Genomic DNA, 17,153 nt, shown 5'->3' with positions numbered 1-17,153 from the left:
TATTACATCGATGAAATAACAAGTTTTTCGATAAAGTGATATATATATATATATATATATATATATATATATATATATATATATATATATATATATATATATATATATATATATATATATATATATATATATGCGTGTGTATAGTATTGTTTTAGTGCATTTGAAGAGAAAACACATGAACACATGATATAAATATATTATCACAATAGTGTCCATTGTTTATTAAGATATTAAACTTGGTTTCACTAATGATAATGCCCAGCAGAGTGCGCAAAGTATCAATATGTGCAACTTGTTTTAACACTTTCAATTAACAAACACTTTAAATTGTGTACTCTGACATTTAAATGTCTCGTGTGACCTTGACCTTTGATATATGGACCCGGGTTAAGGTCACTGCACATCGTTTTTATGAGAACAGCTGTTGAACCAAATAATATGGTAATCCATCAATGCAAATGTAAGTTATAGAGCGAACACATGCATTACTACTCTGACCTTTAAATGTCTCGTGTGACCTTGACCTTCGAGGTTTTGACCCGCGTCAAGGTTACTGCACATGGTCTCAATGAGGAAAGCATTTTAACCAAGCTATATGGTATCCATCAATGCATAAGTAAGTTTAAGCGGGGGCACAAGCAAGTGTTCTCTGACATTTAAATGTCTCGTGTGACGTTGACCTTGGAGATACGGATACGGGTCAAGGTCACTGCACACAGTCTGAATGAGGACGACATTTGTACCAAGTTGTATGGTATAACATCAATGCAAATGTACGTTATAGCGCGGGCACAAGCATGTGTACCCTAACCTTTAAATGTTTCGTGTGTCCTTGGCCTTTGAGGTATGGACACGGGTCAATGTCACTCTATATCGTCCTAATGGGGAAAAAATCGACGCAATTATTTATGCATGCAAAATAGCTAGTTCCTTGGACCAATGTGAAATCTTAATGCTTGACTAAAACCCATAAAACTGCTATTTTAAACTTTGTTCTGCAATGAAGATTGACTTTTCTTTCAGATTAATTAACATTCGCTGCAAATGTCGTAACGTGCTTAATGGCGGCTGTTAAGGAAATACCCCGAATTTCGTTCATAGAGTTATCTATTTCATAATTTTGGGCGCAGGGTATGTCTTCATGGTTATTGAACATTGAAAACCACCTAAGCCGTTGTATCCTGTGTGATTCAATTGCTTTTCGGTGTATTTCTCACAAAGCTTTCTAAAATGTGCCGATAGTTTTAACGTTACTCTGTCCTTCGGAGTGAAGTTAAAGCCAAGGTCATAATTATATTCACAAATTTCTTTAGCTTGAAGGGCATTAATAACCTTTGCACCAAAAATATATTCTCGGAATTTGAGATGGTTGCCATCCAATTGCCCAACATTTGTCTTGTGGATTTCCTTCAGCGTGCCATCCAATTCTTCTCGTAGACATCTATATAAGTATTACTATACAAACAGTTCGTGTGATTTCGAAAACAATGTTAATTTACGCACTCAATCTAATGAACCTATCTTCGATCACCCTGACATCGCACTTAAAAAGCAATAATTAGGTTTGGTTGATGCAACGCGCTTTGCATGGTATTGTTTGACGTTCAATATGCTTTTTAATTATATAAAATATGGTATCATGACTAGTAGTATTTAGTGAAAAGGGAAATACGATACTTCTTCGTCCATCCTTCCCATGAACTCATTGGCATTGTCATCCCAGAGAGCGGGTAGAGTTATTACATATTTTGTTACAAATCTCCTTTTTGGAATTTTTAGTTTAAATATTAAGGGGATGGAGAATGCGGCGGGGGCTGCTAAGGGAGTCCTCCCCTGACTTATTTGGCATTATTTTTATTCAGTTTTTACATTTTGGTGTTCTTATTTCTCTTCGATATTGAAATAACGCAACGGTTGCGCCTCTCCTCTGAACCCAAACTACGGTAGCATCTCTACCTTGTGTTGATATAAAATCTCTACCCTTCGTGCCTGTCGTCAGGTGATTTAATGTCATACCTGTCGTCGGCCTCAAATTCGAAAGATTTGAAATTGCCATTTGGGTCAAGTGAAAGGTTTGTCGTTGCTTTAATTGGTAATAGTTTTCCATCACCTTCTGAAAGAATTGGTGTGCTCTCTGAGCGAGTCATATCGGAAAGAAAACGCGTAATCAATGTAAGTTGTCCCAAAGACGAACGCAGCCACGACAAATAATGAGTTCAATATCGCCATGTTTCTTCACTATAGCAATTGATGATATGAAGTGATTATGTAAAGAGATCGGAAAATATTAGTTAAATAAGATGATAATTATATTGTTCTTCACATTTGTTTTAACACGGAAAAGATTACTTCCTGGTTCAGATTAAAAATTAGTTTGTGTGTTTTTACAAAATGTCGATTTTATATAAAAATTTGAATTCGAGTCAAGATATATGATAACGCAAAATAGCATAAGATAGCAATACAATAACACTTGAGACCGTGGTAGATGAACTACGAAGTATTACACTAAATGCATTTCATTACAAAACTCCGAGTGTTTCATGGATTTCATTGTGTCTATTTTTAATATTTCTTTTGCATTGATCGATGACATTTATTCTTTAGTCAGTCATTTGTTATTACACTGGCTGCCAAGATTTTAACGTTAAGTCGTTAGGCTGTGCGTCTGCCGCGTGGATGTATGTATACGTTAATTGAATATGGACGTCGGCCCCTATGATGATATCAGTTATTTTAGAATGTGGGGCTAAGTACACAAAATACTTTATCCCCGGTTAGCGCTAGCCTGTTCTTCGAAGCTTGCCAGAGGTAATTAAAGGAACTGACACGAGGGCTCCGTTTAAAGTCCATCCCGGAAAAAAAGTTCAAATACATTTATTTTGAGGCTGCGATCGAACCTTAGACACGCGGATTGACGGTCAAAGATATCAGCACCTTATTCCGATCCGACGGATCTACGACTTTAAAGAAAGTGAAAGAACATACCATGGTTCTCTTGCTATATTGTATAATATAAAATAGCGATATTAAAATTTCTGACGCACAGAAGAGGCCAAATTTGACAACTCTAGTTAATTTTTTATTTCCAGCATAACTACTAGTGCATAATAATACACGGTTAATTTCAAAACATTTTTATAAATCTAAAAGAAGTGTTAATATCATAATAAACAAAATGTTAAAATTTATTGTCCAAGTATTTTAAGAGCAACATTTTAAATGTTACATATATCATATTTTGTTCGAAGTACAAAAATAAATCACCATGAACATAATTATTTTCTGTAAATATATATTTGACAAATGAACAGTTGTTTGAATGTTATAAAATTAAAATCCATTCCCAAACATTACTAGTGTTCATTTCTTGTCAAGAGTGTTTCTTCGTATACTTGTGTTGAGAAAGTTTAGCAACGGTCGACAATTGGCATCAAGCATGGTAACCAAAATAACAACCAATAAATAAAAGGCTCAATCGTTCGTAGTTAGCAGAGTAGAACAAATATTGACCTACTTCGTGTATATCATTTGTTTAGTGTTTTTTTTTACATTACACAACATATTAAGCTCCTCTGGTAAATATTCCCGAACTAATTATCCACACGCAATAAGGATAATTTCTGCAGTAAAGAAAGCAAGATACACAAGAAACAGGATCACACTGAAGAAAATGTAGCAGCCTCTATCTTCGTTGTTGTCATCTACTTCGCAACACAAACAGGCAGTGTCGCAAAGCTTGCAAGTCTTTCTTAGACGAGCGAAGATGTTCGCGAACTGCAAAATCAACTGTAGGATGACGACTCCTACTCCGCTGAGGAGCACTCTGAATATATCTGTGACGTTTTTCCTCCATCCAGTAAGGGTTATAGGTGCCGCACATACGCAATTTGTCCTGTACGCAATTTCGATGCTAGACGAAGGAAAAACGGAAAGTATGTAAATTGCTACAATCAAGCTGAACATACGTTTGAATTTCTCTTCTTGCCGTTCTTTGGTATGGCGAGATACGTAGTAAATCTCCACAAAATTGAGAAAAGTTCCAAGAGATTCTAACGGAATTGTCCATTTCCAATATGCATTTATATTTCGACAAGGTATCTCCAAACCATGCAATGTGCTATTTTTCTGAATTTCATCAATTTCGAGAAATAGTTCATAGAATTTCAGCCAACCAACTGCGATGTCCACTAAGATAAGAAACACAGAAACTATTTTACAGAAACGTTTACAGTCTCCCATTTTGACACAAAACTCACACCTGACGGATTTAAATGTTGAATACTTAATAAGTTGGGACGATGGCGTAAATAGCAACTCTTAAATAAAACAAATTGTGGTTTCTCCCATCAGGCCAAACAAATAATTTGGTTTTGATTTTCACAAAAAAATGAGTAGGGTGTGAAGATCAGGATTTTTTAAATAATGTATATACTAATTTATACTTTATCTGAATATCATTTTCACACTGGAAATTGTCGCCCTGTCGTCTGAGTCAACGTTAACTGAAAAGATTCATAAAACACTACACCTCTTTACAGTGCAAGAAAGTACTGAAAGATCAATCCTTTTGGGTATAATGAGAAAAAAATAAAGGTGAGAACAAAATGACCGGCGGAAGTACAAATTTTCGAGGTGAATTCAAAAAATGTGGTCGGTCAGGAAATCGGAAAAAAATGGCTACGCCTAACTTTTTTAATACATATTTTGAACAACGAATGCATGGGTTCCCAGCCAAAGTATTGAATTCAAAAAGTGCACACTGTGCGCAAATCGATTGTCTGTCAATGCGTTTTTTGATTGAGTCATTTGTGAATGAAACAGTGGGAATTTGATAAAGCTTTTTATAGCTTTAAACATGACCGTCCACTTTCTAAAAATTCTTAAATAAAATCATTCAGTGTATTTATTTCAAAGTTTGTTGGGCAAGTTGATTTTAACTGTCAACATGATTCCTTTCCTTCTTTTCTATGTTGTTTTTTATTTATATTTGTCACGATTATGTTCCTATCCTATTGTGTTCCAGTTTCACCAGTGAAAGTTTTGTCATTTCTATTGACTTTCAATACAACTTTGAGAAAAGCATGACTTTAAATTATTAATCTTTAAACGAAAATGACACGAATAGAAACGATGAAATTAAGGTCGCCTTTTCATAAATATACAAATGTATATTCACTAGGTGCGTTTCATTAACCAATGAGAAGGGAGAGTGAAAGTTGTAAGCACAAGATATATATATATATATATATATATATATATATATATATATATATATATATATATATATATATATATATATATACATTGCTATTTTATATTCAAAAAGTTTTATCGTCGATTTAAGAATTAGATGTTGGTGTATAACTTCAGATATGTCATGCAATTGGCCAACGCTAATGATCCGAATAGCCGCAAGAGATTTTGTCGTTTATTGAATTTAAGCCGCCGGACGTTACATTCATTCATTCATTCATTCATTCATTCATTCATTCATTCATTCATTCATTCATTCATTCATTCATTCATTCATTCATTCATTCATTCATTCATTCATTCATTCATTCATTTTCATTCATTCATTCATTCATTCATTCATTCATTCATTCATTCATTCATTCATTCATTCATTCATTCATTCATTCATTCATTCATTCATTCATTCATTCATTCATTCATTCATTCATTCATTCATTCATTCATTCATTCATTCGTTCATTCATTCGTACATTCATTCATCCATTAATTCAATCGTTCGTTCGTTCGTTCGTTCGGCATATTTATTGTTCGGAACTTGCAGACATGCTCTACCGTCCGACTAAATAACAGACGATCATTCCGACAAACATTATACATATTCCTCCTCATTGATGAGGGGATAACACAAATACGAAAAAAAATCGTTTACACAAAACATTTTATAAAAAAATATTTATATGGCAATGTGGAACTGTCGACATAGCGGTGCACGAAGTTACGGATTCAGGTGACATCAAAGAACTGAACGAATGCTGGACCTAGGGGTGGGGCATAGGTTGATGGGTCTTTTGAGTTGTTAGATTGTTTGACCGGTAATCTTGTGAAAATCTATTACTATTGCATAAAGAAGTCAATACTTTGTATTGTAAAAGAGATAGTAAAACAAAAATCAAACATAACCAGTAATATAAAACACGATGAACAAATGTTAAACATATATTTATTTTTAAGTATTTTATATAAATAAATGTTCGTTTTATATGCGTTACGTATCTGTCATAATATATAGGATGTTGCATGCCTTTGTTTTCATATTTGTGTCCATTTTAGATTGACGTTGATGAAATGATAATATAGAATTTCTTAAACAGTTTGAGTCAAAAAAAGTAAATATATAGCATGACAAGTGCCTTTTTACAACAGTTAAAGAACGACTACATTATGAAATTAGTAAAGCGGGAGAAAAAATAATCCTAGTGTTCAAAATCAGTACGGTGAAATTTATTGTTAATCCTTAGATTCACATGTAAAATTCAGCACGTTAAAAACAATTTTAGCAAATTTGGTCTGTGTTTTTCTACTTCATTCATGGGTGATACGGCGACACATTGACTTATCTATTTAAAATAAATTATATCTTTTTTATGTTCATTGGGCACCTGTTAATCATACCGAAATTTACATCTGACAGGAGATCATACAAGCCAAACGATACTCTTAAAGAATGATAACTGTTTCCTCTATTCTTATAGTCGTCCATATTTGTAGAAAAGCTGAAAATCAAAAAACAGTTGCTCGAAGCATCTTAAACGAATCAGTCAGTCCACAGCTTTGTAAATTCAAGCAAATGTAAAAGCTTATAGTAGCGAGCTTTAACAACCGTCCCATTCCGTACTGTTAACTTAGCTATGTTTTATCAGATTCAACCGAAACATGTTTTGGTAATTTCTGCGCACCGCATTAGCCTCATTTTAAGTTTTTGCTCACCGCGTACCACTTTCTTAAGTTTGGAGTAGTCTTTACAGAGCTTGTGAATGCCGCCTTACCGGCGTTGTGAACATTTTTATTTTTTTCGGGGGGGGGGGATTGGGTCAGTCTCCATAACCAACCCAAAACACTTTAATAATGAATAAATGGGGGATAATTTAATCATAAAATGTGTAAACAAACTTGCTAGTTATTATTTTCATACATGTGCATCTGTTCCACATCAACAAACATCGAGCAGTGTGCTTTGTGATTAAGCAATGCAAACATAGAATGAGACTTTTAAATATAGCAGTGGTCACTAAGAACGGATTGTTTTCTACATGGAATAACCATTAATAATGCCGACGTAAAACTGCATATCAAACATTTGTGTATGTAAATATGAATAAACACTTTTTATTTTTTTAAACCAAATTACTTTTTGAAGACTGTTTATCACTTTGAAATACAATATTCCTTTTCTATTCAAGACATATTGACATTGGTTTCCTTTTTGAAATGCGGATGCGTAATACAGATGCGGACTACGGATGGGTATGGGTCATCGGCTCTATACTGTACATTGAGCTGATTGGGACAGGTTAACAAAGTCCTTATTCAAGATTTCATTATCCAGAATTAATTTATTGGAAATGTCTTTTTTCAAGCAATTCAACTTCAATATCTTCTCCTGTCCAGTTTTCTTTACGCGAAACTTTACAGCGAGTTCCGTCCCACCGCACATAAATGTAGTCTTGTATCTAAGCTCAGAGAGAGGAATTCCCCGTGGCTGGGAAGTTTTCAACTCCGCAAGAAGATCACAGCCGGACTCGGTCACGTATAAAGAGTTCTCCCGTGTTGTTCGATAGATTGGAATTTTAGGGATGAACTCCTGCGTAATTTGTTGGTCTTCGGGCACTTCAGTATTTACACGAGCATAAACGGCGATTCCGTTATGTACACGCCAATGTCCGTCGTTTGCTAAGAACCTTTTGTCCTTACTATGTATTTTCTCATCATAAATTATATTGACAGCAACTCCGTACGTGTAATTCATTACTCTGGATGAAAAAATCGATGGGTTGTGTCCAAAGCTGACGACGCCTTTCAGCACGACGAGGCCTGCCTCACCAGGAACAAACAAACGCGTGCCCGGAATCTCAGCTCTAAGCCTGTCCTGTACGTACGCGCTCTCTCCAAAACCACCAACCAACACAATGGTCTGAACAGCACTCATTTTTGGTAAGCAGAGTATGTTGTTTAAGTGGACTATGAGTCTGTCGATTGGGTCGTCAAACCATGCTTGGACGATGTCTGGTTCAACCCGCAACTTGTCTCCACCTTTCAACACAACTGCATCACCAAATCCAAGGTATTCTATCCTTTGCTCTAGCTTCTGTCCGGTATACTTTTCTGAAAGATTCCTTGTAGCTGCCGATATTTTGAACGTAATTTTGCTTTTCGCCTTTTCACTGAAGCAACGTTTCTTTGTATCAAACTCTCTGATGACGTCAAAGTAGTCGGACATTTCCTTTTTCTTGAGATCAGCTATAGCCCTCCTACTGAATACATCGATCCGAGATGCCAAGATGAGCTCCGCCCCCTTAGATATTGTTACTACGCGCCCCAAGCGTAAATTCAAAATGGCGGCTCTCGCTGCTACGAAAGCATCAAAATCCGATTCTCATGCGAAGATTCCGGACATTATATCAGTTAAATATTTACCAGGTAAAGCCAAATTATAGGGAAAGGTCTTACAAAAGGGATTAAATTACTTTCTACAAGGTTATATTCATGACATTAAAGTTTTGGAAGAGGAAAGTATCTGCCATGTTACCGCGAGATGCTGGCCTTCAATGAGAAAAAACGACAAGCCTCATATGTTAAGTGTCGATGTGGAGAGGGATTCCATACGATATACGTATTGCTCATAAAAGGCAGGGTATGTGGATTTCCAATTGTATTTAAAAAAAATATTATACAGTAGCTTTATTCTTAAATATACATTGTGTAATATAAGCTCTTTTGGATCGCCATGTCTTTTACATTTCATGCCGTAATACGGAAAACGAAAAAAAAATATTTGCAAGTCGTCGAGTAGAGAAAGAAGTAATATACTATATGTTGTATTTCAATTTATTGGTTTTCATATTTCTAGTTACTGCCTCGTTTTAGACATTTAACATCTGGAAAGTCAAATGATACTTCACGGGTCAGTGTAGGATAAACACATGCCAATTTCACAGCATGATATCATGCTTTTGTTTTGACAACTTCTGTCAACAATCTCTGTTTTCATTTTTTTATAGATTGAGCGGTCATTGTTCACACGTGGTTGGCTTAATCAAGTCACTTCAGGAACTCAATTTGTACAACTTCACCCATGTTCCTGATCAACAAAGTTACACAAGTATTTCCCAACAATGGAATGTGCCAAAGGGATCAAAGATCAAGCCAGTTAGAGTGAACCAAGTCATAGTAGCACAGTCGGAAAAGGAAACCTGTCCTTTGCCAGATGGATACACACACCAAATTTTAAATTTAATTAAATAAATGAACTACAAACACACAATTCACTTTACAATGCTTTATTCCAAACATAAACAAACTAACAGTTATTCAATTATATCAAAGAAGCAGAAATAAAATCATATGATTCCTGTATAGTATTTAAACAATTTTTAACTCTTGCTTCTTTGAGCAGAAATATATCGACATTTAAAGTTTGTTAATATTCCCACCAGTTGCTTTAAAATCTGAATTTCATAACACTTTGATGAAAGTGCAAACTGTAATTCTTCAACTTGAACTTCTTTTTGTGACAACTGTTCTTTTAGGGAAGATTCTGAGCGGTAAATGCAAACATATCCAAAGGTGATGTCCCTGAAAATAAATACTTAATAAATTTTACATTTAAGACAAGATGTTTAAAACTGACTCCTACCATTTCTCAAGAGTGTGGGAATACCTCTGATTGAAATGCAGCACCTATTGATTTACCGAAAGAGTTCACACCATTAAATTACCACACAACCTGTGAAGACCGAAGTAAAATAGAACTGACAACACGATCACAGGCATTGTTAGAGTGTTGGTTTCACTTACATGGACATTCGGTCTGTGTTTCTACTCCTTGTACAGTGTCTGCAGGATCCTGGACCAGCTTTTCTCTGAAAGAAATTGTTGTAAAGTTGATATAATTATATGCAAATTTACACACAAAAAAACTGAATAATTTCCGTGTAATAATGTTCTCTTCAGTTCTTTTGAGTGTTTTGTTCTGTAACATACCAAATACTTGTATTAAAATATATGTAACTATAATGCTGTTGTTTGGTATTGAAAAAGGAACAGTGGCATTTAACGGTGTACCGTTATGGCCTTGGTGTCTCCGTCGGTGAGCAAGAATATAGCTTGGCTAGAACTAAAAGAAACATTGGATATATTCATCTAGAACTTGGTAAGCGTGTTGCAATACCAACCTGTACATCAAGGCCCATAACTTATTAACGAATTATGACCCTTGTTTGAATGGGGGAAAATTATTTCTGGACGCAGCTCAAACCCTTGTATAAGCACACCAAAGGTAGATTTAAGTGGCCTTTGCATGTAGTCTCAAAATGGTTAACCTTAAACGTATCTTTTGTTTGCATTCAAGCAGTAGAAGTCTACAAAATAATACAGTCTCAGTTTTGCAATTTATCCTACATGGTACATGTTATTCAATCTTTCGCGCACTCCATAAAGATAAATAAAACTCTAACGTACAGGCATGTGATATCTTGTATAAAATGCATACACTTGCATTTTGTGTATAAATGCTGCCAAAAATTTCCTTTCCAAGTGACCGCTTTGTGTGGAGTTTTCTTGAAGATGTTATTCTCCAGCCATCAGCTGATAATGGGTCAGGATACTCTTTAGATGGTCCATTTCCTCCATGAAAGTGCTTAAATATGCATAATAGTAAAATGTAATTAGTGTGACAAGACTCCACAATGCCAGTCAGTAACATATTATACAATAAAACAGTAGTTTAAACTTGACACATTCTTTACCTGATGGAAACTGTTTAAGGTTTCAACTAGCATGATCATGGAAGTCAATATTTAGGATACAAGAAAGTAAACAAAATAAACATTTGCAGAATGCAGAATTTTAATTGAAATGATTGAATTTTGATCGTTTTACGATAAAACCAAATTTTAATTTACTAACCTTCGAGCAGACATCTTCGTGCTGGTTTATCCTGTTAACATTCAGTTTCTCGTGTGGCCGTCCACAGGCTTTAATCCAGCATTTGCACTTTTCAATGTCGGATTATAGGTAGGAAATCGTTTAAATCGGCCTCCATTTAGTCCCTCCGGATACCTTTCATCCGCATAACATATTCCCCATCTACATCGTTTAACCATTTTCACAAATAAGTCTTAAAACTTCAATAAAATTTCCGGTTGTCAACAGTTATCGCTGCTGTGAGTGTGGGTAAAGATGGCGGACGGGACTCGGTGAATAATATGCAGCTTTCTCATTGGTCAATAATGATTAGTCTGATTGACAGGTCGGATCGATGTATACCCTTTCAAGGAATCTGATGTAGTTAGCGTCCACATATACGCCACCCCATGGTCCACCGCTCGATTTGTGTATTGCCTTCAGAGTTCCGTCGATTTTTTTCTCGTGAACGGATATGTCTGCGGTGCCACCTAAAGTATCAATCAGATTTAGTTCTTTCTAACCTCTTTTCGTTTTCGTCAAATAATTATTCAACAATTTCATTATATATGTTTTCATATTTTTGCTTATGCTGTCAGAAGTTTTGGTATTACTACAATTTCTCACCTCCCAAGTCGATAACCATAAACTTAGTGCCTGGATCAGCTAGTGCAATTTTGGTGTCAACACCGACAGTCTCACACCAAACCGAGGCAGCTTCCGGTTCCAGGGCAAGTTTCAGTCGATTTCCATCAAGACCTGCCTTTAAATAATATGTTAAATTTTCACTTCGTAATGAATCAACACGATTACAACACTAAAGTTCACACTAGTTATCACAAGAGAGGTTGGTTTTATTGTCAGGCTATAAGCCAAGCACATGTATTGTTCTGAAATCGAACTTACACAATGATAAGATTTTTCTATTGTTTACTGGCACTTATATTATGATTTTTATCGCATATTAGGAGAAAAAAGTATTGTTAAACCATAGGTGATACACTTTTGCTGAGAACAAGTGGATTTACTTTTTCAGCAGCCATCCTCATAAATTCTTTGGCATTGTCATCCCAGATAGTGGGTACAGTGATAATGTACGAAATGTCCCTTTCTCGTATTCCTACGATCTGTTTTTCGACCGACTCTAGCAAGTGTGTCTGTAGAAACTTTATCGACATGGAAAAATAGGCATTGCAGGATGTGTTTTGCCGTCTAAGTCCTCAACAGTAGTGGCCCTCGAAAGGTTCTGGAAATAGTCGCATGTATATTAATTAAAACACCTTGAACTAAGACTGCAAACCCCTTTCCTTGATTTTAGAACTTGTAAACGCAAAGGGAAACTTGGTTATAAGAGTTTTTTGTATTTTAGATACACATTTAATGTGTTTTGGTTCGGGTTTTTTTTACTATAAAACAAACGTTGGATGAATAATTTCTTTTAGCCCATATTTATGACTTCTGGCCTATTATCTTAATTGCATTGTCGGATGTTTTGTATATCGATAAGGCCCAGATTTTTATCACATTTCTCTTACAAATACTTATTTATTATACACACCTGATTATTGTGCAGAACCATCTTAAAACGCCGGAACAATCTCCATCCTTCGTGTTCGTCGTCTTCCGCTTTACTCGCATAGCTGTCCTCAGCTTCAAGCCCGAATGAATCAAACTCTCCGTCTGGATTAAGAAGCACGCTTGTCGGCGTCTTGAGAGAGATCAGTTTGCTAGCCCCTCCCGAATACCAGGTGTGATTAGTTTGTACTTTACGCGGGTTATCTCTGAAGGAAAACGCATAACCACTATATGTTGTCCCAAAATCGAACGCAGCAACAAGAAGAGACGATTTTCCAGTCGCCATTCTCCTACACTATAAGAGTTAATAAGTGAATACTAAATACCATAAAAATATGTTCCAAAAACTGTTATCACTACTCGATAATAATTGTTTGATTTGTCTTGAGTGACATTACACTGAATGAATAACTTCCTGCTTCAGATAAATAACAAATAAGTGTGTTTGTGTCGATAGGTAAAATCTTGAAATAGTGCCAAGATATCTGATATCAACTAATATTTATTCAAACCGTAAAACATGACAATATAATGATAAGTATCGTGTTAAGCAATAACAAGAGACTGCTGTCAAACAAAAACTTGAGTAGTATATGAACTGAATTATGTCCTTTTGCAAAATCATATAACTTATAGCGGGTCATTTTTTGTAACCCTGCTACCACTGCTGCCATGTTGATCGGCTGTACTGCCGCGTGGTGGTGTACGTTTATTTAACGATACCATAAGACATGACATCAGACCCAGTGTGAGTTTTCCATCGTCTGTACAACCGTCGTGTGGTTGTTTATGTTTATTTAACGATGCTATAAGACATACCATCAGACCTAGTGTGAGTTTCATTTGATTGTACTCCCGCCGCGTGGGTGTGTACAACTATTTAACGATGCTACTAATAAGATATACCCAAAATGAAAACAAAATGTCCGGTGAAAATACAAAACGTCGGGTCAAGTGCAAAAATGGGATCGGTTAGGAAATCTGGTAAATGGCTAAGCCTAACAATATTAATACATAGTTTAGTTTAGTTTATTTTAAATGCAAAATTGCCATAGGCCCATGAGCATACAAGAATTTTGCATATATACATATATCATGACAATTCATAGATCAGTGGTCAAATACAATTTCATAGATACATTATTTTTTATTTATTTTTTTACAATAACTAACACTATATTATTATATAATTCAAACTTTAATATATATATATATAACACTATATTATTATATAATTCAAACTATTATATATATAATACTATAATATTATCACAGTGAGGAGACAGTGGCTGTTATACAGATATAAACTTATTACATATGTTAGATATAAACAAAAGTATTTCTTAATTTAAAAGCTTTATGTACATACATCGATAATTTTCTATATGTAGCTTTCCTATCACTAGCAATAAGTTCAACAAATTTCAGTACATTTGGTCTTTTCCAATAATATTTACTGATGTATTGTTTTCTTAAATCATTATACAATGTACATTCTAACAAAAAATGAAACTCATCTTCGAGGATATTACAAATTTGACATTTTCGTTCACTAACAGGTATAGATTCAGGTTTATGCCATCTACCGGCCTCGATTTCTAGTCTATGTGATGAGAGTCTTAACCTCGTAAGGGATTTCCGAAATTTTACAATATTTACATCACACAAGTAAGATTGTAACTTAAAATCTGCAAACAGCACGTATGATTTTGCTCTGGATGAGTTATTAATTTCTGCAAACCAGTTTTGTACATAAACATCTTGCAGTCGCTGCATTAATTCATATATAAATTTATAAACGTCACCAACAGTTTGAAATAACCAAACTTCGTTAAATCCTAATGTTTGTAAAATATCTCTAACGCTCTTTGCCCATGATTTACAAGTGACTAATGGTGTTCTTCCAAGTTCTCCATAAACAAAATTGTTCTGAGTTTGGGTTCTTACACCTAGAATCTCTTTACAAAACTTCAAATGAACTCGTTCTATCTTTACGCTATCGTTTAACCCCCAGACTTCACAGCCATAATTCAACACTGGGTATATAAGTTTATCAAATAATGACAAATAGTGGCTTATTGATATACCAGGAAACTTAGTACGATCTAAAATAAGCTTATATGATGCCTTCATAGCTTGCCCTGACAAGGTTTCAAACGTTGTACTGAATGAACCACCAGGTGTAAATACAATGATAAGTACACTTTTTTAAAATCTCTAGTTCTTGTCCTTTGTACATAAATTTAATATTTCTTCTAACATTGCCACCTTTTTTAAATACCATCACCTTTGTTTTATTTATATTAACACTAAGTTTCCACCTGTTACAATAATCTTCTAGCAGTAATAATCCATTTTGTAACCCACTTTTAGATTCTGATAAAATAACAATATCATCAGCATATAGCAACAGGAACATTTTTAACATATCTAAATCAACCCCTTCAAAACCATGAAGCATACAGTGTTCTTCTATATCATTTAGATACATACAAAATAAAAACGGCGATAATGATTCGCCCTGCCTAACACCGAGCACACAAGGAAAGTCATCACTTAATTCATTTTTATATCTGACCCTAGATCTAACATTCTCATACATTGACTGAACTATATATAATATTTTTCCTCTAACACCAAGCTGTATAAGTTTAAACCTCACTATATAATCAAACGCCTTGGTAAAATCAAAAAAGGCTGCAAATAATTTTCTCTTATTGTTTAACAAATGCTCAATGATACCATGTAACACAAATACATTGTCTATCGTTCCCATCTGCTTTCTGAAGCCAGATTGTGCCTCTATATATACATGATATGTTTCAGCCCAAGAACTTAATCTATCATTTATTATTTTTGTGAACAATTTCCCAAGTGTACTTAACAAAGTAGTGCCTCTATAATTATTTACATTTACTACATCACCCTTTTTATGCAACGGAACTATCCTTCAGACCACTTTTCTGGAAAGTAATTCCATTTCAAATAATTTATTAAAAAGAGTACTTAAACATGACAAAAACTGTTCAGACTCAATACCATATTTCAAAAATTCATTTAGCACTAAGTCTGGTCCAGCTGACTTACCACAGTTCAGCTTCTTACAAGCCTTAACAATCTCCTCACATGAAAATGGTATGTTTAGCTCAAACATTATCTGCATTTCACCATCTAAATATCTTTCATCAAAATATTACACATCTTCATCTGGTTGAATAAACACAGAGTCTGGGTCATTAATAGCTTGAAAATATGCCAAAAAATCATTGGCTGACAATTTTGAAGAGAACTGCTTACTAACTTTTACTTTTAACAGTCTCCAATAGGCTTTAGCATTTGACAACTTAGCACATTCTAACCTTTTTGTCTGGTTACTATCATATATAAATTTCTTCTTTCTGACAGTATTTTTGTAATCGCATCTAGCTTGGACCATAGCTTTTCTATTTTCTGTATTTGGGACATTTCTATATGTATTCAAATATCTATAAAAATATGGGTTTTTTTTATCTTTACATTCAACATCAAAGAAACATTTATTAACATTTTGACTTGATACTTTATTTTGCAAGCTTCTAGCTTCTTTTTTTAATAAAGGTACACAAATATCATCAACAGTATTACATAAATCTGAGAGACTACTGTCAACATCACAAGTATATTCTGCTCTATTTGTATTTTCACAAAAGGTTAAAAGCTTCTGTGTCACATTATCACTATTTAAAGTATTAGCAAACATTTCTTTTCTCTCTGGTTTCAATGCATACTTAAAATAATTGTTAACTAAGACTTCTTCACATGCTTTGTCACCATTACTTTTAAAACAAGATGTGAGAACAAAGTTAACCACACAATGATCTGACAAAATATTTGGTTCATTAACATAAACTTTTTAACAATATTAAAATTATCACTTTTACACATAACAAAATCTATACTACTACTGCCTTGTGAATTAATGCATGTAAATTTTCCTAAATCCTTGTCCAAATCTGTCCTACCATTCAAAATTCTCATACCAGTGGCTTTACAAAAATCAAGTAAACATCTTCCATACTCATTAACAATTTTGTCCTGTTTTTTTCTAGGTAAAATGTCATCCGGCAAATAATCATCCGGCAGTAGGTCCATCAGGTGAAGATATTCATCCTCCACAAAGTCTGGTCTGTCGCTAACCCTCCCATTGAAGTCCCCAGAAACAAAGAAAACACAGTTTTCAAAATCATTTTCAATATTATGCATTTCATTTGTAATTAAATCAAATATATTTAAGTCATTAAATAACTCCCTACTGCTGCCACTTGGGACATTGTAAGATAAACATAGAAAAACATCCCCGTCAGACTGGAGCAGGTCTTTACTTAGTTTTAACCATAATACACTGTCACATGTGGTTTTAAAAAGTTCAATTTTATTTT

At 34.4% G+C, this 17,153-nt stretch overlaps 1 pseudogene; it reads right to left on the bottom strand.

Annotated features, from left to right (window-relative positions):
• Positions 1–7,519: 7,519 nt before the first annotated feature.
• LOC128216122 (heat shock 70 kDa protein 12B-like) lies at positions 7,520–13,566 on the bottom strand (annotated as a pseudogene).
• Positions 13,567–17,153: the final 3,587 nt, after the last annotated feature.

This window comes from Mya arenaria, chromosome 14, assembly GCF_026914265.1.
Source record: "Mya arenaria isolate MELC-2E11 chromosome 14, ASM2691426v1".
NCBI lineage: Eukaryota > Metazoa > Mollusca > Bivalvia > Myida > Myidae > Mya > Mya arenaria.
The sequence above is the reverse complement of the archived record's forward strand: the minus strand, read 5'-3'. Positions and strand labels throughout refer to the sequence as shown.